The sequence below is a fragment of the Pelobates fuscus genome, chromosome 2 (assembly GCF_036172605.1).
Source record: "Pelobates fuscus isolate aPelFus1 chromosome 2, aPelFus1.pri, whole genome shotgun sequence".
Taxonomy (NCBI): Eukaryota; Metazoa; Chordata; class Amphibia; order Anura; family Pelobatidae; genus Pelobates; species Pelobates fuscus.
In genome coordinates, this window is record NC_086318.1 from 278,057,921 (window position 1) to 278,083,949 (window position 26,029).

Consider the following 26,029-nt stretch of genomic DNA (forward strand, 5'->3'; position numbering starts at 1 on the left):
GTTCAGCGATGTCTCCCGAGTAAAACAGTACCCCCCAGGTACAGGTTTTAGGGTGTCAGTGCTACCAGTGGTACGTCACATATTGGCTTCACCACACACAGTGGAGGCATGAATTCAATCAATGCCTATTTGAAGCAAGTGCTTCTCTAAAGTGTTATAACACAGAACCTTTCAAGGCCTGAACGAGGAGTAATTCCAACAGACAAAAGCATGTCAAGCTTAGTAAAGCTTGTATAGGATTGTAAGAGGATCTCAATGACCGTCTCAGGGATGCCTAAACTAATATGGACTCCCGCATCAACACCAGAACTTGAGGATCCTGGTGTGTCATGGGGCCTTGTAATAGGTCTGGACGTACTGGAATTTCCCTTGGAGGTTCCAGAATCATCTTATTCATCATATGAATTAGATTCGACATAGTCTTCCACTGTCACCTTTTGCATTGCCTTTTTAGGAAAGTCAAAAACAGGAAAATATGTACATCAGACTAAAATTCTAAATTTGAGTCAGTGTATCCTGAACCTGAGCATTCTGGTCCTAGCATGTAAAAAATACTTCTGGACCTGGTAGTTCCAAGAAATGGCCATCAGATCTATGTAGGGTATCAGACAATCTGTGTCAACCCTGAGGATACGTCAGGGCATTGTTGCCAATCCACCTTGTCCACAGTTATTCGGCTCCAGCAAACAGCCATTGTATTCTGAGCCACTGTTTGTTCTTCTGTGCCCTGATCATTATGGGCTGGAATTCCATCAATACGTGTGAGACCCATCTTGATAGATATAGGATACAGTTGTATTGAGATTTGAGCAAATTTGGACCCACTCGTTCTTCAGCAAGCCTCTGAAGTGAAGAAGAGCCTTGAAAATGACTGACATACAAATGAATGAAAATATTGTGCAACATGGTCTAAATACTGTGCAACCAATCTTATAAAAACTGGAATTCGAGCTAATAATTGACCAATGAGGTTCTGTTCACTGGAAACTCAGATATAATCCCTCTTTCAGCTGCCAGGGTAAGGTGTAACTCCACTGATGGGGACATAGTAAGTGTCTGGCTCCAATAATCTCTCTCGTTAGACCAAGATAGGAAGGATCTGTAAGGAATCCAGAGATGTTGGGCCCATCTGACAAGTCTGCTGGTGGAAGTCAGGATTCCTAGTAGTTGCATCTACCAAGCAGAAATGAAGAAACTGGGAGAGAAAACCTTTACAATCTGTGGAACTGTTCCCGAGATAGGGAAAAGCAGAGTATAGAATTTTCCACTCAGGAATGACAACCACTGAGCTGGTCTGAAACTGCTTTTCTTGTTATTCATCAAGCAGCCAAACTTTAGGAGTTCTGAAAGAACTATATACCTCTGTGTGCCTGCCTTCTGAGGGTTTAAGGCTATCAGAAGTAGATCCTCCAGATAATGGAACCAGGTGGAGTTCTGGACTCTCAATAACACTATAAGCACATATAAAGATTCTTGGGGCCGCATTGAGGCCAAATGGTAGGGCACTAACATGGATGTTCTCTTCTGAGCTAATGCCGAAGATTTATTATGCAGATTGGACTGAAAGTAAGCATCCTTGAGATATATAGAGGTAAGGAAATTATCCTTCCAGATTGCTTGAGATATGGATCTGATTGACTCCAAACCGAAGACCCTCTTAGGTCCAGTGTAGGCTTTCATGTGCTTTTCCTCTTAGCACCAGAAGAGAGGCGAAACTTGTCCCTGGAACTGCTCTTGTTCTAGGACCTAAAACAAAATCACCTCTTCGTCCAGAAGGCTTCTTCCTTCAGTGCTTTACCTTTTGATTCATTGGTCTTAATACTCCTGTTGGTATGGAGACTCCTGTGCCTGAAGAAAAAACTCCAGTCTATATTAATCTGGACCATGGAAACCACTCAAGCCTCCAGAGTATGACGAGCCCAGGTATGAGTGAACAGAAAAATTAGGCTCCTAGTACTGGAGGAAATATGTCCATTGCTGAAGAGCAAAACAACTGCTTTATGGCTCCATTAGAACCTTGAAAGGCAGGTTTACCAACTGCCATGAGTTACCTCTGGAGTAACCCCTGCATGGCCAGTAGATCCATGTATCTCAAATACACACTGGAGATTCTCCGGTCAGACTATGAGGAGCTGGGATCCTTGGAACTTCCATCCTGAGGTACCAATATCTTGCAGCCCTCATTCGCCTTTTCAATGGAATTATCCAAAGTTTTCCCAAACAGCACTACCCCTTCAAATAGAATGGTGTAGAGGGCAGACTTGGAGGATGAGTCATCATCCCAGAAACAGAACCATAATGCTTTCTTAGCTGCTATAGATAAAGCCATATGATCCACAGAATATCCTAGTTACATCTAGGGAATTTTCTGTGAAGAAGTCAGTCGAAACCTGAAGACTTCAGACTGCCTCTTCAATCTTGGCTTTTAATATCTCTCTCCATAGTAGCCTTTAGATCTTTAATCACATATTTCATGTTTGTAGAAACAGCAGCGGAAGTCACAGCTGGCTGGCCTCCTGCAATGGTAGGCGTAAAATTTTGGACAGGTCTGCGTCCACCTATGATCCATAAGTGTGCAACTTAGGTGGTGTAGTTCTGGGGTTGGAAATAACTTCCTCCACAGGGTAAAGCCTGGCCTCTTTTCTTACCCCTAAGGCCTCTGGAACTTACTTTGTAAGCCCTGCCCACATGTCATGTGGCTGCACAGTGATAGGTCATACTGAAGCGACAACCTTCTGGAGGAAGTCAGTGCATAACCGATTCCTTCTACTGTTTTCTCCTCCATATCATGGTAAAGAATCATGGTAAAGAATCAGACATCTGAACAATAATAATAACTAAATATTACCTGTGGTAAAGTATTAAGTAAAAATGTGCACTGTTAAATTCCAGTAGAAACCAGTGAAACAGCTTTAAAACAGGCTGAAGACAGCACTTATCCATGTCTGGAGACCCGGCAAATACTTACCAAATAAGTGTGGTATGTTTACTGTAATTTTGCCTTTATTTTAGGAACTTTCTGGCAATTGCCCTTATCCAAGATGGCTGCCACAACTTGTATTCCCACAATGCAAGTCATCTGTATTAGGCCCAATAAGGCACAACCTGCACACATGTGGGCCTATTCCGAGTGTGTTTGCAGTTTAGAGACCGGGGAGAGGACTCTGTCTGACGCCTACATGGCCCCTAAACACCCAGGAATAAATCACTGGGACCGAGGGGAAGCAAAATAGATAACAAAAGTGCCTGCAAGGAAGTTTAAAACAGTGTTTCCCAACCCAGTCCTCAAGGCACACCTACCAGTCCAGGATTTAAGGATTACCCAGTTTTGTCTAAGGTGTTTTTAGAAAAAAAAGAAAAAACACCTTAGACACAACTGGGTCACCCCTAAATCCTGGGTTGGGAAACACTGGTTTAAAAGGCAACCACGTGCAAAAAGTCAAAGTTTAAAGGCCTCAAGGTATAAAAGGTAACGGTTTCCAAAATGTATCACAGTTTCCAAAATGTATCACAGTTTTTTTAAATAAATCAGTCTTCAAATGCACTGTAGTTTTCCAATGCACCGCAGATTTCCAAATGTACTGTAGTTTTCTAAATATACTGCAGTTTCCAATGACTTGCGGTATTACATGCAACAGTATTAAACGCAAATTTAAATTAAAGTTTTAAATGCCATACAGCTTAAATGCTTCCTAGCCAAAGCCCAACCGCATAATGTACCACAATCTTAAAAAGAAGGTACAGCTGTATAATGCACTAGTTTAAAGATATCAAAGCTTAAATGCATCACAGCATAAAAGCACAACTGCATAATGTACTACAGTAAAAACAGGCAAATAAAGTAATGAAGATAAAAAAAACATACATGTCCGTAAATAAAGGGAGCAAATTGCTCACGTCCTAAGGGCTGTAGGACAGGGAAAAGACTGAGGACCTTAGGGATGGAGCCTCCTTTTAAAACCTTCGTGGGTTTCCTGTCCTATCGGCTGTAGGGGAGGAGCTAACCTATGTGTATATGCTGCCATGATTAGCCAGGAAAATGGAAATAAGTAGTTAAAGAAAACGTTGGAAGCTAGTTGTATCAAAGGGAGATCGTAGAGCAGTGAAGGTTAACCCTAATTTAGAAATGTAAACAAAAGCGGTAATGCTTAAAATTCAAAAACCTATCTTATAGCTTAATGTTAAAATTGCGTACGGAAAGGGGAATTTACTTAAATTTCTTTTAAAATGTTTTAAATCCGACAAGGGCTTTTCCTCTCCCTTCGATGCTAACTTTTAATTTAGTAATTTAGAACTATACCATTATTAAAACAATCTTTATAAATTACTCCTGCTCATCAGATACCTTCACAAAGTTATCCATTCTGTTATTAAATGATGTACTTGTGTTAGAGTATTAATCATTCATGGAATTTGGAACATAACCACATCCCATCAGTGATTGCTCTTATACAAGTTTATACAAGTCTGTGGCTGATTAATAAAATCTATCTCCCAAAAGATAAAGGTGTAAAGTAATCCGTTCTTTGTGCCACGGATTATGGAGACAAATATATAAATAAAAATCACAGAATTTGCAAAAACTATTGGGATAATTAATAAGACTATTTATAGAATTATAAACAGGGGGCGTGGCTTGGACACAGGATGAAATGGCGGCGTAGACGGAGAGCTCCCCGCTGGCTCAAAACGAGTACCCGTCTAAACAGCACCCGACCTGACAGCTATGGGTAAAACTCACAAGACTGCACAGGGTAGCCACCCGACCAACACCCCCCGAGGGTCCCAACCAGCGGGAATGCGCCAATTCCTTACCTCACAAGTCGGTCAGACCTCACCAGGCGGCAGCTTGCCTTCCAACACCCTGCATGCCCCAAATACACAGCAGCTGCAACCGGAATGGATGGCATTTCTTCACAATCTGCCCACTAAAACGGATCTGAAGGAGTCAAACGCGGCGCTGCACAAATCTATCACAGGGGAGCTGCATACTCTCAGGGAGGATATTCAGGGCATGCAACACAGGCTACCTCAGCTTGAGGCAGACTGTGACTACATGGTGTGGTGGAATCTCGGTAAAAATAAATTTAGTAGGCCGAGGTTACCACGTGGCATGTGTACGTGCATATGCTGACGTATCGATCAGTTGGTTGCACGAGGCAAGATACGATCAGTAGTGTACGGAGCATGTGCAAGAATACAGGATATAGTATTCCCCCTCCTCCATTGTGCTGGACAAGCCATGCGGTCAAACAGGAAGTTAATTCTTATTTGTATTGATTGGTTAAGAGAATGTGCGGGTGGAGCTTAATATGGGAGGAGTTATATGCCTATATAAGGAGCCTGCACTATTGTCCGGGGCTCAGAACTTGCTGTATTTTGGTGACATTAGTCCCTCTGAGTCCCGATCGGTGATCCAATAAAGAATCTCTTCCTTCCTGAAGAAACCTGTGTCCATCTCTCTGTGCTTGGCTTCCGTCAGTTTCTCCGGTATCATTTGGTGCATTGGCCGGGAAGCTCATCGTTCAACGGTAGCTGAGAGGCAGAGGCGTGAGACGGTCTATCTTTGCCCACGTTCTCTACGGCTGCACCCCTGAACTTCTGCGTGGACCTCCCTTCGTCTCGGCGCCACTGGTCTGTTGTCCAGGAGATCATCGGCCTCTACGTGAGAAGTGCTGGGGTGTCCCCGTCGATGAGTGTGAACTCAGGTTCAGGAACGAGGAGGTAAGACAACTGCTGTTTTAGACGGCAGGACCCACTAGGGGTATACCGATTGTGCGGTAGGCCCAAAGGGGTTTTGAATCTGTGTATCTGCCCCCTCTGTCGGAGGGAAGGAGCGAAGGCGCACCGCTCGATCGAACGCTCTTTAGTCAGACCGTTTGATTTGGTTAGTCAGGCGGGGTCCTGGTGTAAATAGCCCTAGCCGGACACCGGTGTCTTGTCTAGACTAGCGTTCTAGGGTGTATATTACGTTCGCTAGGTCGGAGGGACCGGGAGACTAAGCGGCGCCTGTGTAAATTCGGTTCGCTAGTTCTCATCCTATCTGGGCTAAGTGGGAAGGCGTGTAAATTTGGAACCCACTAGACTTTTGATAGTGCGACTAAGAGGCGCCTGTGTAAATTCGGTTCTCTAGCTCGCTATATATGTGGTGATTGGGCAGTGTGGCTAACCAAAACGGGTGTATATAGTTTTAGGTAGTCCATCAAGGTACTGGCCAATAGTTTAGTTGGGAATTGTAAATGTGTTAACGATTGTTTAGTAAAGTGTATATCTTGTTAGATAGCGCGAGCTCAGCCGTCTAGCGAGAGTGTTAATAGTGTGTTGCTGTATTATAGTGCACGGTACCATAACCCTGTATATTTACTGACATTGTATATAAGTACTAATCATTGTCGTCTAATGCATGTTTAACACCATAACCACTAATAATTGTATTGTGACCTTAACTTGTGCTTTGACCTATGCTAACCGTACTGTAACCGCTATTTGTAAAAGACGATGTTACTGGGGTGTGTTATAGACGGGTAATTCATATATAGAGAATTATAGCGTGGGTGACTGTATAGTTACGCCAAAGGGCATAATATTGATTATATAGTGACTGGTGTAACAGCTGTGTGTGTACGGGAATTCCCTGAGTGTTTATTGTTATTGTGTACGTTTCACTTGGTAACCGTACCACGTGGTGCTGTTGCCGGAGGAAACGGGTGTGACTGTTGAATAGTACGCGTGTATAGTATTCGTTGTCGACGACGTTCCATTGTTAAGTATGGGTGCGTCGCAGTCAACGATCCCGGATCCCTTAGGTTGTATGGTGAAGAATTTTAAAAAGGGATTCAAAACTTGTGATTTTGGGGTTAAAATGTCTCCTGTACGTTTGGTTACTTTGTGTACTAGGGAGTGGCCTACTTTGGTTGCGGCATGGCCGCCACGTGGCAGTTTGGATCCAACTTTGGTACAGCGCTTACACGTGGCTGTATCAGGTAGGCCTGAACTTTACGGCCAGTTTCCTTATGTTGATTGTTGGAGACAGGCCGTAAATGACTCGCCAAAATGGCTCCGGACATGCCACGAGGAGCAATGTCGCCTCATGGTAGCTAGGACTTGTTCGTCCACTAGGACTGGTGTTAGGCCCATTTTGGACACGCCCCCTGAGTCCGAGATCCCTTTGCCGCCCCCTTACTTTCCGTTAAGAAGAAGTGACGCAAACGCAGGAAGTCCTGCAGCCCTCCCCTCATTACCCCCATCCACTTCCGCTTCCTCCTCCAGTACAGGATCCACCCCCCCTCGTACTAAATCTCCCCTTCCGGAATCAGAACCAACCCCCATTAAAAACGAATATCCTGATTTGGCGCCACTTCAGACTTCCGGTCAAGCTTCATCTAGCTCGGCTCGAAGTGTTTTATTTACCACCTTTGCCCAAAACCAAGCTCCCACATCCCCGTACCCTATTTCTCCCCGACCGGAACCCATGACTGACGCCCCTCCACGTAGCCCCATACAGACCCGACAGTTGACCGGTGCCCAACAATTAAGACACTATCAGATGCCTCTTCGTCTGAATCCCGGGTCAGCCTATATCGATGCCGCAGGTCAAATGGCACACGCTGACCCTGTCTTCGTATATGTCCCATTTACTACAACCGACCTTTTAAACTGGAAGACCCACAATTCCTCGTATACCGAGAAACCACAAGCTATGACTGATCTGTTCACCTCAATAGTACAGACACATAACCCGACATGGGCTGATTGCCAGCAGTTATTAATGACTTTATTTAACAATGAGGAAAGGACAAGGATTAATCAAGCAGCCATTAAAGCACTAGAGGATAAAGCCCGTACTTTAAACCAAGCCAATCCATCAGCATGGGCCGCAACACATTATCCCAACACCGATCCCGATTGGAACGTAAATGGTGCTGATATGGTTCAACTCAGAGCCTATAGAGACGCTATAATTGCTGGCATGAAAGCCGGAGGAAAGAAAGCCATTAATATGTCGAAGACAGTTGAGGTGATTCAGAAAAGCGATGAAGCGCCCAGTGTCTTTTATGACCGATTATTGGAGGCATACCGCTTGTATACCCCCTTTAATCCGGAAGACGCAGACAATTCCCGAATGGTGAACTCCGCCTTTGTCAGCCAAGCTTACGGAGATATTAAGCGCAAGCTACAAAAGTTAGAAGGTTTTGCAGGTATGTCAATCACCCAACTAATGGAGGTAGCTAATAAGGTTTATATGAATAGGGAAACAGAAAGCAAGAAAGAGGAAGAGCGCAAGATGCGTAAAAAGGCTGATATGCTAGCGGTAGCGATCGCAGGCGTAGATAAACGGGGCCCAGATAGAGGCAATAATAGATGGAGTAGGGAGCCTCCTTTGAGTAGGGATCAGTGCGCGTATTGCAAGGAAGAAGGGCATTGGAGGAACGAATGTCCGCAAAGAGAGCAGTACGAGAGAGACCAACCCAGGGCAGGCTACGGAAACTTTAGAGGCAGAGCGAGAGGTAGAGGAGGCCCCGGAGGGAGTAATGGTTATAGAGGGAGTAATGGGAACAGAGGAAGTGTTAGGGAAGACAGGTATATTCCAGCAGCGCAAAGGTCCCGCGATAGAGAAGGTAGGGACTTCATAGGATTGGCTGACACGGTCATGGAGGACTATTGATACCGACCGGGCTCCATCCCCCTTGGTCGAGCGGAGCCTATGGTCGATGTATCAATAGGGGGAAAAAGGAGTGCGTTCATGATCGACACTGGTGCTGAACATTCAGTGGTGACTAATCTAGTTGCTCCTCCATCTGGAAGGACTATTACTGTGATAGGAGCAACTGGAAGAAGTGCTGAAAGACCGGTTCTTAAAAGTCGACTCTGTACATTGGGAGGCCACGTAATAAAACATAAATTCCTTTATATGCCTGAATGTCCAGTCCAATTGCTGGGACGTGATATGCTGTCAAAATTACAAGCGCAGATTACGTTCCTACCAAATGGAACAACATCTTTAAAGTTTAATGGACCTTCAGGTATCATGACATTATCCGTACCAAAAGAAGAAGAGTGGCGACTTTATACAGCGTTGACTAGCCAAAACCCTAGGAGTGATGAGACATTATTTAACATACCAGGAGTTTGGGCAGAGAACAACCCACCAGGACTGGCCCGCAATATTCCACCTATAAAAATTGAACTGAAACTTGGGGTTTATCCAGTGAGCCTAAGACAATACCACATCCCGCAGAAGGCTAAGAAGAACATTCAATCCTATCTGGATAAGTTCATACGGTATGGTATCCTAAAATTCTGTACTTCCCCCTGGAACACCCCATTGCTGCCTGTTCAAAAGCCCGGTACAGATGAGTATCGACCTGTGCAGGACTTGAGAGCAGTCAATGATGCGGTTGTTAGTATACATCCAGTTGTACCCAATCCATATAACCTGCTTGCTTTAATTCCGGGCGGGGCTACTTACTTCACAGTCTTAGATCTCAAAGATGCCTTCTTTTGCCTCCGAATTGCCGCAGAAAGTCAATGTATTTTCGCTTTCCAATGGGAGAACGCTGTAACGGGCTCAAAACGCCAAATGACTTGGACAAGACTGCCCCAAGGGTTTAAAAATTCACCTACCCTATTTGGTTCAGCCCTAAGTCAAGATCTACTGGATTTCGAGTCCATCCCAGGAGAGTGTGTCTTGTTACAATATGTAGATGACTTGTTGGTAGCAGCAGTTACAAAAGAAATCTGTCAGCAAGCAACGCACGATCTACTGCACATTCTCTGGAAGGCAGGATACAAGGTGTCTAGAAAGAAGGCTCAGTTGTGTTTGCCAACTGTCAAGTATCTGGGATTCCATATCTCTGAAGGTCAAAGAATTATGGGGCCAGAGAGAAAAGAGGCTGTCTGCCAAATACCAATACCCAAGAATAGAAGACAAGTGCGAGAATTCTTGGGGGCAGCAGGCTTCTGTAGGATATGGATTCCCAGCTATGCGATACTAGCAAAACCTCTGTACGCAGCTATCAAAGGTACAGAGCACGACCCCTTCCTATGGACCCAAGAACAGCAAACGGCATTTGAAGATGTGAAGAAGGCTTTGATGAGTGCCCCAGCATTAGGTCTACCTGATCACACACGACCATTCTACTTATATGTACACGAGCAAAGAAGAATGGCTGTGGGAGTATTGACACAGTACTTGGGATCATGGCAAAGACCTGTTGCCTACATGTCTAAGCAATTGGATGCAGTGGCCAGCGGACTTCCACCTTGTCTAAGAGCAGTAGCTGCCCTGCTAGTAGCTGAAGCCGATAAACTCACTCTGGGTCAAGAACTTTATGTACGAGTCCCACATGCAGTACAGACGTTGTTGGATTACAAAGGAAATCATTGGTTTAGTAACAGCCGTATGACCAAGTATCAAGCAATGTTGTGTGAAAACCCAAGAGTGCATTTAGAGACTGTAAACACCTTAAATCCAGCTACCCTTTTGCCACAACCTACTGAAAGTCAACATGATTGTTTGGAAGTAATGGATGAAGTATTCTCAAGTAGACCAGATCTTCGTGATTTTCCCATCCAGAACCCCGATGTTCAATATTATACCGACGGTAGTAGTTATGTGAAAGAAGGGATCCGCTATGCAGGATATGCAGTAACAACAATAGACAAGGTGATAGAAGCTCGGCCACTGGCGAAAGGAACATCAGCACAAAGGGCAGAATTAATAGCACTAACACGAGCGTTACAATTGGCAGAAGGTTTAAGAGTGAATATCTATACGGACTCTAAGTATGCGTTTTTAACCACTCATGCCCACGGAGCTTTGTATAAAGAAAGAGGACTACTGAATTCAGAAGGCAAAGAAATCAAATACGCAGCTGAAATCCTACAACTATTGGAAGCAGTGTGGGAGCCGAAAGAAGTCGGTATCATACATTGTCGAGCGCATCTGAGAGGAGATGGTGATGTAACCAAGGGAAATCGGATGGCAGATAGTGCAGCTAAGCGTGCTGCTGAATCAGGAAGACAGGAGTATGTGGGGCATATAGCTGCTCTTATACCAACTCCACTGTCCCAATGGACTCCAGTTTATACAGCTCAAGAAGAGGAGTGGTTAAAGACTGAACCGGGAAAGTATCTGGAGAACAAGTGGTATCAGCTAGAAGATGGAAGAATAGTCATACCAGCATCACTAGCAGTAGAAATTGTCCAAAATTATCATAACGGGACACATTCTGGGAGAGACAGTACTGAAGAATCTCTCAGAAAACATTTCTACATACCAAGATTGTCCAACTTGACTCAGGCCATTGTACGAAGATGTGTAACGTGTGCTAAAAATAATGCAAGACAAGGACCAGTAAAGCCACCAGGAGTCCAGTTTATGGGGGGACTCCCCATGTCCGATCTACAAATAGACTTTACAGTGATGCCTAAATCGGGTGGACATCGTTACCTGCTGGTAATTGTGTGCACCTATTCAGGCTGGGTAGAAGCATGTCCTACTCGTACAGAGAAAGCAGGAGAAGTTGTGAGATTCCTGCTACGAGAAATAATACCCCGATATGGACTACCCTGTTCTATAGGATCGGACAATGGTCCAGCTTTTGTTCATCAGTGCCTACAACAACTGACTCATATGCTTGGTATAAAGTGGAGGCTTCATACTGCATATAGACCCCAGAGTTCTGGTAAGGTAGAGAGAATGAATAGAACTATAAAGAACCAGTTGGCTAAAATGTGTCAGGAAACCCAACTTAAGTGGAACGTTCTCTTACCTATAGCCCTATTGCGAATCCGCAGTACCCCTACCAGAAGGATGGGTCTCTCTCCTTTTGAAATTATGTATGGGCGACCACCTCCCGTACTTGGTAACTTAAGGGGGGATTTGAGTCAGTTGGGAGAAGGAATTACCCGGCAGCAGGTTGTAGAGTTGGGTAAGACTATGGAGGAGGTACAGAAATGGGTACAAGATAGATTACCTGTGAATATTTATCCCCCTGTTCATAGTTATCATCCAGGAGATCAAGTGTGGATTAAAGAGTGGAATAATGTACCGTTAGGGCCCAAGTGGAGAGGTCCTTATGTTGTTCTTTTGTCTACCCCTACAGCGATAAAAGTAGCAGAAGTGACTCCGTGGATACATCACTCCAGGGTTAAACCAGCAGCAGTCGATTCTTGGCAAGTTACAGCAGATCCAGAGAATCCCTGCAAGATCCGGTTAAAACGCACTACTCAGTCGGAGTAACGAGGAATCGTGTGGATTACAAATTTTATTGTTACAGGTGTGAGTGAGAAGGCCATAATAAAGCCTGTCCTCTTACCAACATATAGTGTATAAGCCAGGAAAGTCTCGAAGGGACACCTGTGAAGACGAGCAGAACTCCATTCCCTGCAGCCCTCACATCCTGGAAGCTGAGGTTCCATCGCACGGACGAAGACTGAGGATGACGGCGAAAGATGTGCTTCTGATATTGTTTATTTATATGTGTTTTTATATTCAGGAAGGTAGAGGTACCGACACTCCTAGCTGTGAGGTATGCATTAAGACTACGAGAACAGGTAACCATATTTCCCAAACCCTAATTTGGCATTCACAATACGAGTGTAAAGGAGATGTATCGAGATGTAGATACTTAAATATAGACTATAGTGTGTGCCATTTAGGAGTAGGAGAACCTAAGTGCTTCAGTCCGGAGTATCAACCTCGTACAATTTGGTTGACTCTCAGGAATGGAGATCCTCAGGGGACCCTAATTAATAAGACGGTGTTAGAATCCGTACATTCTTCGGGTGTTCTGCTATTTGATGCGTGTAAAGCGATATCGAGTGGTAGAAAGCCGTGGAATGTATGCGGGGATCTTAGATGGGAGAGGACGTATGGGTCTAATGATAAATATATTTGTCCCAGTAGTAAAAATAAATATGTAAGTCCTAGATGCCCAAATAAAGACTATAACTTTTGCCCATATTGGTCTTGTGTGGGGTGGGCGACTTGGGGACAGACAGTAGATAAAGACATGATAGTGACTAAGTTGCCGACTAGCCCATATTGTAGGTCTATGGAATGTAATCCCATCCATATACTTATAAATAACCCCGACAAGTTCTTAGACAAATATGGCAATTTATTTGGGTTTCAGATATACGGGACGGGTTTAGATCCTGGGACATTATTGTTTATAGGGATAGAGACTGATACGGTATCCTCCCAAACTCATCAAGTATACCATTCCTTTTATGAAGAGATGAGTATAGATAATAAGATCCCCCATAATGCTAAAAACCTGTTCATCGATTTAGCTGAAAGTATTGCCGGTAGTCTTAATGTTACCAACTGCTATGTGTGTGGAGGTACTAACATGGGAGACCAATGGCCTTGGGAAGCAAAGGAGGTAATGTCCGGTTCTGAGGCAATTGACCAACTAATATCTACACAAGCCGATTATCATATGAGTGTTAGAGGTAAATCTGAGTGGAGATTAAAGACCTCCATCATAGGTTATGTTTGCATAGCAAGGAAAGGAATAATGTATAACACTTCTGTAGGAGAATTAACTTGTCTAGGGCAAAAAGCTTATGATGATGATACAAAGAATACAACTTGGTGGTCGGCTTCAAATGTCTCAGAACCATCAAACCCGTTTGCTAGATACGCCAATTTAAAGGATGTGTGGTTTGATTTATCCATCACATCTACCTGGAGAGCCCCAGCAAATTTGTACTGGATCTGTGGTAAGAAAGCCTATTCGGAGTTGCCACAGGACTGGGAAGGGGCATGTGTGTTGGGTATGCTCAAACCATCCTTCTTCTTGTTACCTATTGAAACAGGTGAGACTTTAGGTGTTAAAGTGTATGATGTGAATCATAGGAAGAAAAGGGGACCCATAGAGATAGGCACCTGGGAAGATAATGAATGGCCTCCCCAGCGTATCATAGATTATTATGGGCCAGCCACGTGGGCTGAAGATGGTACTTTTGGTTACAGAACCCCTATTTATATGCTCAACCGAATTATAAGGTTACAGGCGGTGGTTGAGATTATCACTAATGAGACATCACAAGCGCTCAATCTTCTAGCGAAGCATAACACCAGGTTGAGGACGGCAGTCTACCAAAACAGATTAGCCTTGGATTACCTTTTGGCAGTAGAGGGAGGTGTATGTGGGAAGTTTAACCTGAGCAATTGCTGTCTTCAAATAGACGACGAAGGGCAAGCAATAGCTGAGCTTACTAGCCATATGGTTAAACTAGCGCATGTGCCTACTCAGGTATGGAAAGGGTATAATCCAAGTAGTTGGTTTGGTAGCTGGTATGAGTGGTTTGGAGGGCTTAAGGCAGTGGTAGGTGGAGTCCTACTAATTTTAATGTTGTGTCTACTCCTGCCGTGTCTTATACCCCTAGTAGTCAGGTCTGTGCAAAGCCTGATAGGAAGTATAGCAGAGAGGAAGGCTGCTGCACAGATCATGGCGATTTATAAGTATAAGGCTTTAGATCAGGGAGAACCAATGCAGGAAGATGAGTGTTAAAAGATTCACATCATAAGATAAGTCTGGTCTGGTTCAAGGTAACTTGCGGTGTATGCAAACCAAGGTTAAGTGATGCCTCAAGTAATTGTAAAATATCAAGAGGCATCAAAGGGGGGAATGTGGTGGAATCTCGGTAAAAATAAATTTAGTAGGCCGAGGTTACCACGTGGCATGTGTACGTGCATATGCTGACGTATCGATCAGTTGGTTGCACGAGGCAAGATACGATCAGTAGTGTACGGAGCATGTGCAAGAATACAGGATATAGTATTCCCCCTCCTCCATTGTGCTGGACAAGCCATGCGGTCAAACAGGAAGTTAATTCTTATTTGTATTGATTGGTTAAGAGAATGTGCGGGTGGAGCTTAATATGGGAGGAGTTATATGCCTATATAAGGAGCCTGCACTATTGTCCGGGGCTCAGAACTTGCTGTATTTTGGTGACATTAGTCCCTCTGAGTCCCGATCGGTGATCCAATAAAGAATCTCTTCCTTCCTGAAGAAACCTGTGTCCATCTCTCTGTGCTTGGCTTCCGTCAGTTTCTCCGGTATCAATGGCAACGGCACAGTCTGCAAATACCAACATCATACAGGCACGGGAAGCGCAATTACGACAAATGGCACTACATGTTGAAGATCTGGACAACCAAGGAAGAAGATTAAACATAAGGGTCAGAGGCCTACCGGAGGACCTGGATCAGCAAGCAGCGATCACAGACACACTAACTGAACTATTTAACACTCTCCTGCAACGGCAAACAAGCACACCCATCGAATTCAACAGGGCACATAGAGCCCTACGCCCACTGGGGGCCACCTGAGGGCCACCTGAGTCCCCACCAAGGGACGTCATATGCTGCTTGAGCCACTTCCCAACAAAGGAAGACATCTTCAAAAAGGTGAGAGACGCCAAGCAAGTCATTTACAGGGGCGCAGATATTCAGCTGTACTCGGATCTATCTCCAGCGACGCTAGCCTATAGACGGGCCATGCGCCCTCTTACCAGGACCCTACAAGTTAATAAGATAAGATACCGCTGGAATTTTCCTATGGACCTACAGGTAACAACCCCTAAAGGCCCCTTCAGCGTGCAAACCGAAAGAGATCTGGGTGATCTACAAAAAGAGCTGCAACTGCCTCCGATACAAATGAAATGGCCAGACCCGCTGGCATACTATACCTTCCCACCAGAAATGCAACATCAAGCTCCGCAGACAGCTAGACCAAGACGGACGAGACAACAGACCACCCGCCCGTCAAGCGCCAACATGTGACAGCCTCATGCACCACGAGAACCCCAGGGGGCCCACGAATCACAAGCCTAAGTCACAGACATCGTCCCTCCCAAGAGACTGAGCAATTAAGGACGATGGGTCCGGAGGACCCGGTACAGAAGCACCGAACCCTCTTTCTAACCGCAAGTATACCACCTGTGGGGCGACCTCACACAGACATCTGCCGGGGAGCAGATTAGCGGACTGGGGGGGGGGAATGTGGTACCTGAACGATGGGCACACGGAACCAGGGACTGAACTACCTACCTACATCCTCACCACCTGCATTGAAGGGAGGGGGATCTGAGGGTAGTCTGGGGGGGGGGAATGAGGGGGAGCGGGGGCCCTCTAGGCAAGTAGAGACCAGGGACAAGCGGCAACCCTGTGGGGAGACGGAGGGGGAGAGGGCCTGGCTCCCAGACTGGGCCTCGCCGCTGGAGCTTACCCGATTTGCAACGATCTCCGGGGAGTAAGCGGGGGCGAAGCCGGTGGGGCTCACCCGGGGAGGGGGGCTATCGATCAACCGACTCAGGAGATTGGGGGAGCTAAGGACTCCTGGACAACAAGTCCTACCAATTGGAGGAACAAGCTGCCACTGGGAGGGGAGACGGAGTGTGGGTATAAAGAGACCGCAAAAGATAACCCCGACTGAGCAGTCAGATAAGGGAGGTAGGCCTAGGGACAGGGACACATCATACCCCACCCCCTTTTTGTTGGCTCATTGGGGGGCCCGCACATCGGCTACCAAGGCCTAGAGACATCCAGTGGCATATAGAAGGTAGGTGGGGGACACAACGCAATCTACTGGGGAGGACCTTTACCCACTCCTCACCTCGCCTCCCCCTCCACCCTCTCACAATCCTAACACAGAAACGACTGACAGGCAACATGGCCACCCAGACTGCAATTCATCCACCTGAAACTAGGGGATATTGGACGTAGACAACCGCAGATACCATACCTTCAACATCCCCCCCCCCCCCGAGGACACTGCCCAAATGACATGGCACTGACACCAGAACACCTACGTATAATCACGATCAATGCGAAGCACGTATAATCACGATCAATGCAAGGACAAGAGTGGCCTTCTCCTGCTGTCAACAGACGCAGAGAAGGCCTTCGACAGGGTTCAATGGACCTACCTATTCGAAACCCTACAACACATAGGGCTGGGAAGGCACCTACGACGCTGGATAGAGGCGTTGTATCAAGAACCTACAGCGCACGTAGTGGTCAATGGGGCACTCACCGATGCATTCCCTATAAGAAACGGCACCAGGCAGGGCTTTCCCATGTTGCCGCTACTGTTCGTGCTGGCCCTGGAGCCATTCCTGATCCACATCCGTCATGACGACGACATCACTGGCCTACAGACCGGCAACGTACACCACAAGGTTGCCGCATTTGCGGACGACCTGCTGTTCGTGGTGACAAACCCAGAGATTTCCCTCCCCAAGATAGTGAGGGCCCTTCTGACGTTAGGACATATATCCGACCTCAAAATAAACCACACCAAGTCATACATCCTCAATGTAAATATTCTGTCGGCATGTGCCGTCCCCCTACGGCATAGCTTTCCATTCCAATGGTCCGACCATCGGATCAGATACTTGGGAATCTGGCTGACCCAAAAGAGCGGAGATCTGTTCCGAGAAAACTTTGCAGACATGCTACAGACGTTCCAAAGGGAAATGAGAGACTGGTCGTTCCCACACATATCGTGGTTGGGAAGAGTCCAGGTAATTAAGATGAACTTTCTTCCGCGCCTATTATATCTCTTTCAGGCAATACCTATAACGATACCAAAAACCCTCTTTAATACCCTTAACACTGTAATGACTCACTATATATGGAACAACCGAAGACCGCGAATAAGTTTAACCACATTTATGCAACCCAAGGACAGAGGGGGTCTAGCCCTCCCAGATTTTCACCTTTACTATGTGGCCACACACCACCAGCGGGTGGTAGAATGGACGGAAGAGGGAGTACACAAGCTATGAAAGACGGTAGAGGAGACGGAGGCTGGTAGACCGATCTCAGAGCTACCCTGGGGCCGAAACCCCAAGGGCAGGGAGGGCATGTCCATATACACGAAACACACACTAGGCGTATGGAGGAGGGCTGCAAGAGCGGGGAACCTGGCACCATACCCTTCCCCACTCCTATATTGACGACTTCCAACCGGGATTAGATCCAAAAGCATTTAGAGGTATCCTCCCAACCCCCTCACCACGCCTACACCACTGTAGGCCACTGATGGACCTAATGGGAGATACACCCCCGACATTCATGCACCACTTCAAATATGCTCAACTGACCAAATATTTCCCTGCCACAGGGACCAGTATTCAATAGAGATCGAACCACATTTGAACAACTATGCCAACACCCGGACCCAATCCCGCACGGAATATCCCTATTATACTCCACACTTCAAACAGGGACCCCCACAGAGAAACCCCTATTCATGGGAAAATGGGAGACGGCCCTAGACAGATCATTCACAGACGCGGAATGGGATTCCATCTGTCTATTGACACATTGGTATAAAACACCACACCTAATGTACAAAATCGACACAGATCACACAGAGATGTGCTGGAGATGTGAGAGAGAGGTCGGCACTACATTGCACATTTGGTGGGAATGTGACATGATCAAACCCTACTGGACAAGGATACACGTGATATTAGAGAAGTTCTCTGACGCGCCCCCTCCCCTGGGACCGGCTGAAATGCTACTACATTATACACCCATCCCGAGAACAAAGTATAAGAAATCCATGACGGTTAGAATTCTAAACGTGGCTAAACAACTCCTCCCCCAATTTTGGAAACAAAAGATAACCCCCCCTCTTAAAGCCTGGTTCGACCAGATGGAGGAGCTCAGATCTATAGAGGAGCTGAACATGACAGCCTCGGCAACCCCCACGAAATACACAGACATATGGACACACTGGATCCTAGAGACGGCAAAGGAATACTTTCAACAGAGTCTCCGGCAGATACCGACCACCCACTACTGCCACTCCCTCCCCACCCCCTCACCCTCACCCGCGCAATATTACCCGTCCCCACTATCCCCAAGGTTAAAGCTTGTCAAATGCAACTAATAGGACACAACAGACCAGAAACTCACAATACACTGTCAACAGACAAATTACAGGAAAATAAAATGGAGAAACCGAAACAGATAACAGAGCCAGGGAAGACAAGGGAAATGAGACCCGACCGGCATAGACCAGCCAACAAAGGGACCGGTTAGCCCGACTACACCCCAGAAGGTTACAGACCGACAACATGTGCAGACACAGACGGGAAGTAGGGGATGAGACCGAACACAATAGAATAACAGACAAGATCCACGGCAATAGCCGCACCGATAAACCCTACAAACACAGAACCTTCACAAGGAATGGATATCCAGCAGAGGAGGTAATGCAATAACACAAATTCTTGGATATGTAAATAGATCACAACATCTTAACACAGCAATACGTAATAATAATAACTCCAGCTAGACATTATCAATACAAAAAATAGATTTAAAAGAATCATTTGAAGCTACACTAGATATCACCATAGAGAGGCTTGTCCAAATCACAATCAAATTAAATTAATAAAGAAACCTCACACCCTTTGTCCCACAGAGGAAAAATAAAACATTACATATATTAAAGAAGAACCCATGGCAATAGATGTGCAAATGATTGCTACTAAAAACTTGCAGAATAATTGTAATTGGTTAACTCACGACAATGTGCTGCAGCAACTAAAGAAAGTTAATATAAACAAAGCTCCAGGGCCTGACGGTATCCATCCACGTGTACTTAAGGAACTAAGTGTAGAAATAAGTGAACCTCTGTTTTTAATCTTTCAAGATTCTTTTCTTTCAGGAAGTGTTCCGGAGGATTGGAGGAAGGCAGATGTGGTTCCTATATTCAAAATCCTTGCCTGGAAATTATAGACCTGTGAGCTTAACTTCTGTTGGTAAAATATTTGAAAGGTTATTAAGGGATAATATTCAAGAATTCCTTGAGAAGAATATGGTTATCAGCAAAAATCAGCACGGTTTTATGAAGCACAGGTCATGTCAAACTAACTTGATTGCGTTCTACGAAGAAGTAAGTAGAAGTATAGATCAGGGTGTTGCAGTGGATGTGATCTATTTGGATTTTGCCAAGGCATTTGATACAGTTCCACACAAAAGATTAGTGTTCAAACTCAAGGAAATCGGTCTCGATGAAAATGCTTGTTCTTGGGTAGAACATTGGCTTAAAAACAGAATACAAAGAGTTGTCGTTTTGAAGACAGCATTGAAAGTCATGTTTCAGTGTTTGCAGATGACACAAAACTTTGTAAAAAAAATACAATGTGAGCAAGATATTACTTTGCTGCAGAAGGATTTAGATAGACTGGAGAACTGGGCACTCAAATGGCAGATGAAATTTAATGTTGAAAAATGCAAAGTTATGCACTTCGGCGTAAAGAATACACAAGCAACGTATACCCTTAATGGAAGTGAATTAGGGATAACAACACACGAAAAGGACTTGGGAATTGTTATAGATAACAAACTATGCAATAATGTGCAATGTCAATCAGCAGTGGCCAAGGCCAGTAAGGTATTGTCATGCATGAAAAAGGGCATTCATTCTCGGGACGAGAATATAATTTTGCCTCTCTATAAATCACTGGTAAGACCACATATTGAATATGCTGTGCAATTTTGGGCACCTGTTCTAAAGAAGGATATCATGGCACTAGAAAAAGTGCAGAGGCGGGCTACAAAATTAATAAAAGGAATGGAACATATCAGCTATGAAGAAAGGTTAACAAATTAAACTAAAACCTATTTAGCTTAGAAAAGCGTCGCCTGAGAGGGGATATGATAACATTATACAAATATATTCGGGGCCAATACAAACCATTGTGTGGAAATCTATTCACAAACCGGACTTTACATAGGACACGAGGCCATGCGTTTAGACTGGAAGAAAGAAGATTTCGTCTAAGGCAAAGGAAAGGTTTTTTTACTGTAAGAACAATCAGGATGTGGAATTCTCTGCCTGAAGAAGTGGTTTTATCAGAGTCCATACAGATGTTCAAACAGCTACTAGATGCATACTTGCAAAGACAGAATATTCAAGGATATAATCTTTCAATGTAGGGTAATAACTGCTTGATTCAATGATGAATCTGATTCCCATTCTGGGGTCAAGAAGGAATTTTTTGTCCTAGCTTGTTGCAAAATTGTGCTTCAAACTGGGTTTTTTTTTTTTTTTTTTGCCTTTTGGATCAACAGCAAAAAACAGGTGTGAGGAAGGCTGAACTTGATGGACGCAAGTCTCTTTTCAGCTATCTAACTATGTAACTATGTAACTATTACAATAAGTCAGATTTATCTGCATCAGCATAGTTAGTTGCCTTGCTCAGGTTTAATGACATTGGAGGCCAGGCATGAAGGTAACTGATTACAAATGTAGTCTCAAACTAACACATCCAAATGATCTATCTAGTGCAGTGATGGCGAACCTTTTTGAGCCCGAGTGCCCAAACCGCAATACATGCCAACTTTTTTTCCCTCAAAGTGCCAACATGGCAATTAAACCTGAATACTGAGGTTTACGTTTAGAAAAAACTACTCGTACAGTTAACTTTCTCTCACAACAGAGAGCTAAATTATACAAATTTTAAATAATTATATAAATTAAGCTTATATTTATTAGTATCTCAAACAAATGCAATACATACACACAGACTGCTGAACACATTCACACACACCAACTGCTTAATACATACACACACCGACACACAGACTGCTAAATACACACACAAACACGCACACAGTCCACTGAGTACACGCACACTGCTGAATACACCCACTGCTGAGTACACAGTGTTAAAGTCGTGACTTAAATATGAATATTAATTAATATATAATAATTAAGCAACAAATAACAACTTTAATATTTTTTAGAGTTCGGTATTATGGTCGAATATATAATAGGAAATACACAAAACATTGTAGTATTAAATGTATATTTAATATAATTATAATAACAATTAAACAAATGCTAGCAGAATGTCAATTTACCACAATAATTACACAATACAAAACTACAAACAAAAGGCTATAACAGTTGCTAGCTGTTATAATAGATTACTTACACGGCTCCAGCCTGTTTGGCTGGAGCTATACAGTCAGCTACATTTTCAATCCATGCAAGCAAAAGACAAGAGCAAGAGTTCCTCCTACTATTTGGTTTTATCCAGTAAGTAGGCTGGCCTGTGATGTCACTTCCAGAAGCACATGAGTTAGCACACTGACCCCTAGTGGTGCCTCTAAAGCATTAAGCTCATTATGCTTTACTGACATCTAGTGGTGCGTCTAAAGCATTAAACTCATTATGCTTTTTTATGACAAAAAGTCATTAATTAATAAATACCATTACAAACCACCCTTTGACTTATGTCATAAAACAAACATTATAAACCCGTACATCTTGAATCTACCCTATTTTAACAGTACCTGCCCTACAACAAAACCCACCTTTTGAAGAACGATACCCATTTACCCATTAATTATTACCCATTCACATTTTATTTCTTATATAAATGTTCACCATTGAGCACATGCATTACCAGTTGGGAAACCTTGGCCTAAAGTAGGCACATACCCACCCTTATAATAATGAACAACTCAAACCATGTTTTATTAGATTAACCAATGATATTGTGTTCATGTGAGGATGTGTTTTGGAGCTTAATATAGTATTAGACACCACAAACTCATAACACCTATGAATCATGGCACCGACCGACTCGATTTCTGTAGCCTCTGGCTGGTCTGTGTGCCTGGAATTTTCACAAACATTAGTCCTGGAAACTGGATACTCTATTCTTCGACAGTCTCATAGAACATACGCATAGAGACAGGGATGAATGAAATAATTTGAGCAAACAAGGACGTAGGATTTTTGTATTTACAGTTCATGTGTGCAGGGACTTCTGTGTGTTTGTGGTCAATTGTCACAGTATCCTGCTCTGGCTGTATTATTTTGCCTACTCCCATCACTCGCAGCTTCAGTATTTCTTCTCATAACAGTTCATGTGATCAAGGACTTTTGTGTGTTTGTGGTCACATTGTTTTGTTTTTTCTTTCTTTATACCATTAACCACCTTGACGTAACAGTTTCCTGCTCCTGATGCATTTTGTTCCGACTCTCACCACTCTTAGCTGCAATATTTTTTCTCCTTACAGCAACAGTTGAGCATAGTGTCCAGTGCTTCTTCTTAAAATATCCTTGCTTGAAAGTTCTTGAATGAAAACACAGGCAATGACGAACACAAACATAAATGGCAAATAACTGTGCCAATCATCACAAGTACCATTTGATTGTGGTGTCTTAACCATATTTTTCCCTATGGCGTTTGGATAAATACCTACACACCTCTCTTCACATCCAGCACACTCCTGATTCAGAGATAAAAACACAATATCACTGCTGTATCTACCAATTTAACCCAAACACTCGTTATTACTGCTGCATTTACCAATTTAATCTAAACACTCGTTATCACTGCTGTATTTAACCAATTTAATCTAAACATTAACCAAAACAATTACATTCCTATTTACCACCCTTCTATTTAAACATGTATAGATAACCCAAAATGCCTACTTTCTCTTATCCCTCTTATCACTCTTCCGTTTTTTGTTTGTTTTTGTTTTTTAACTGCAACCACTCAAATCACTTTACACAGACACAAATCAAGCACCTACTGGACAATGGGGTTCCCTCGTTAGAGCCCTCCCACCCCAGTTCGGTTTACACAAAAATACCCCCTGGTCCCTATGGGTCAATTCCCCCCTTTCCCAGGCAAGCATACATACATACAACAATAATACATAAGGGTTTCAATTGCAATACAATCACTAGAAATAAGAGAATAGTATGCACAAAATCATAGCATAGACATGTTAAATAGACAATAAAATAAAACATTCAATAGCTCATCAAAGGTCAACATTTAGACACTGGTCTCCATCTGATATTCTATCTGTGTTCCAATGTCCACCTCTGGTTTCTGCTACATCTGAAAAGGTTAGAAAACAGATCAGGATTACTTTCCTAGTCACTTATAGCGTATACTACAAATATTTTACTTAGAATATATATATATATATATATATATACACACACACACAGACATGTAAACACACTCCTTCAGCTTTTCATTTGATAAATATTTTTTTTTTCAACAAGATAACTTTCTTAATTTTTACAAGGCTCTTAAAAAAAACAATAAGCTAATAGCTGCTTTCTGCATCTTCTCTGCAATTCAGGAAACACATTTCTAGCCAACCTAAACATGTTTAATAACTCTCCACCCTTTGGTTAAATTATAGAGGAGTGAACCACAACACCTCTTCCGCCTCTGAAAGGATATAGGTCAATATGTCTCAAAGTTCAACACTTCTGACAGCTATGAGTGACTCCCTATTAATTTCTAGCCTTTCCACGGACATGCTTGCACCTCGCGGCTAAGGGCCTGCACAACTAACCATCCTGTGATGGCAGTGGCTTTCCGCATGGGGGTGACCGCCCCCGCAAAATTATAGAGGAGCAAACATACAGCAGCCTCTTTTCCGGCTCGATTAAAGGTTCTGGGCCAATATGTCTGCAATTTAACCAGTACACTCACGTATCACTTATTGTATATTTCCTGGTCTCTCAGGAATTTCTATTAAATAGCGTATCCCCTTCCCAGGGCAATATACAACAAAAACTAGTCACCAAGGGTCTCTATGGTCATGATAGGCCGCCCTACCACTAGTGTAATACGCCCTTTTTTAAATATATTTCCTGGTCTCTCAGAGATTTAGCCTATCCCTTTCCCAGAGCAATATATATAAACAATTACAAATAAGTTACAAAACGCTACTTATAAGTAATACAGGGTTTCAAAATATAATAATACAGGATAGAACTGCACAACAACTATTGGGTATGCTCCCCCTTATCCGGACACGTTTAAATACCCCCTAGCTCAGGTTCCCCACCCGCTACTGTAACTAAAATCACAGCCCACGTTATGGAGGTTCACCCGCTAGGCAGATACACCCTAATTCAAAGCATGGAAATATTAAAATCAGTTATAGATGGCTTCTAAAATAATATAAATCTTAATCTGAGCCCATACACTTTGTTAAAAATGCTAACTTGTTAAAATATTCAGACTAAATAGGACAAAGGAATTATTTTACCATTTTTTCAGTTCATTTGTTACCAGTTCCTGAAATTCCATCATATGTCCAGTAATTCCTTAGTCCTGGATAATAAAGCTGAAAAACACTCCACAAAGGCAATTACATTTACAAAACAATGCAGTTTATTTTTTCTCATACAGGCAAGACTACCCACCCCCAACAAGGACATTCTCCCCCAGCTGTAGCTGAAAAGCATGGTCACACAGCTGTTAAAAAGGTGGTCTCTCCTTCATGAGTCAAAATCATATACATATTTATACTAATATTCTGTGTATACGCACACATAAATCTATTATTCACTGAATCTGCTTGACTAAACATATCTTTTTCTTAACTACTAAATTTAATAAATTTTGTCTAAATCTCTTTTCAACTAGACAAATCCATGAATGCCAAACAAATGTAAATTAGTACACAAACAAACAGGGTCAAATTTAGCAATAAAACCTGGTGAACTAGTTTAGTGAAAAGTCTTTTCCTATGCAAATGGTAGAAAACAATGAAACTAGGCCTCAACTCATTCACACCATGTGGTCAATGGTGGATTAAAATCCACATGGTCAGACAAAGAGTAAAGTATATTTTTTCTATATAAAAATGACCAAAGATTGGTAACAAGCAACACAATAATTCATCACTATGTTCTACAGCAAGATACATTAAAAACAAATATCTAATCCCTATTTGCTATCAGTATTCATTCCATTAAAACCAGATCATCAATTTATTCACTTCTATACAGACAGACAATTGACTCTATTTATTAAACAAAATGCATAACTTTTGTATTTTCCCTAATATTCCAGCATAATCCCATATCTTCGTCGCCAAGTGTTAAAGTTGTGACTTAAATATGAATATTAATTAATATATAATAATTAAGCAACAAATAACAACTTTAATATTTTTTAGAGTTCGGTATTATGGTCGAATATATAATAGGAAATACAC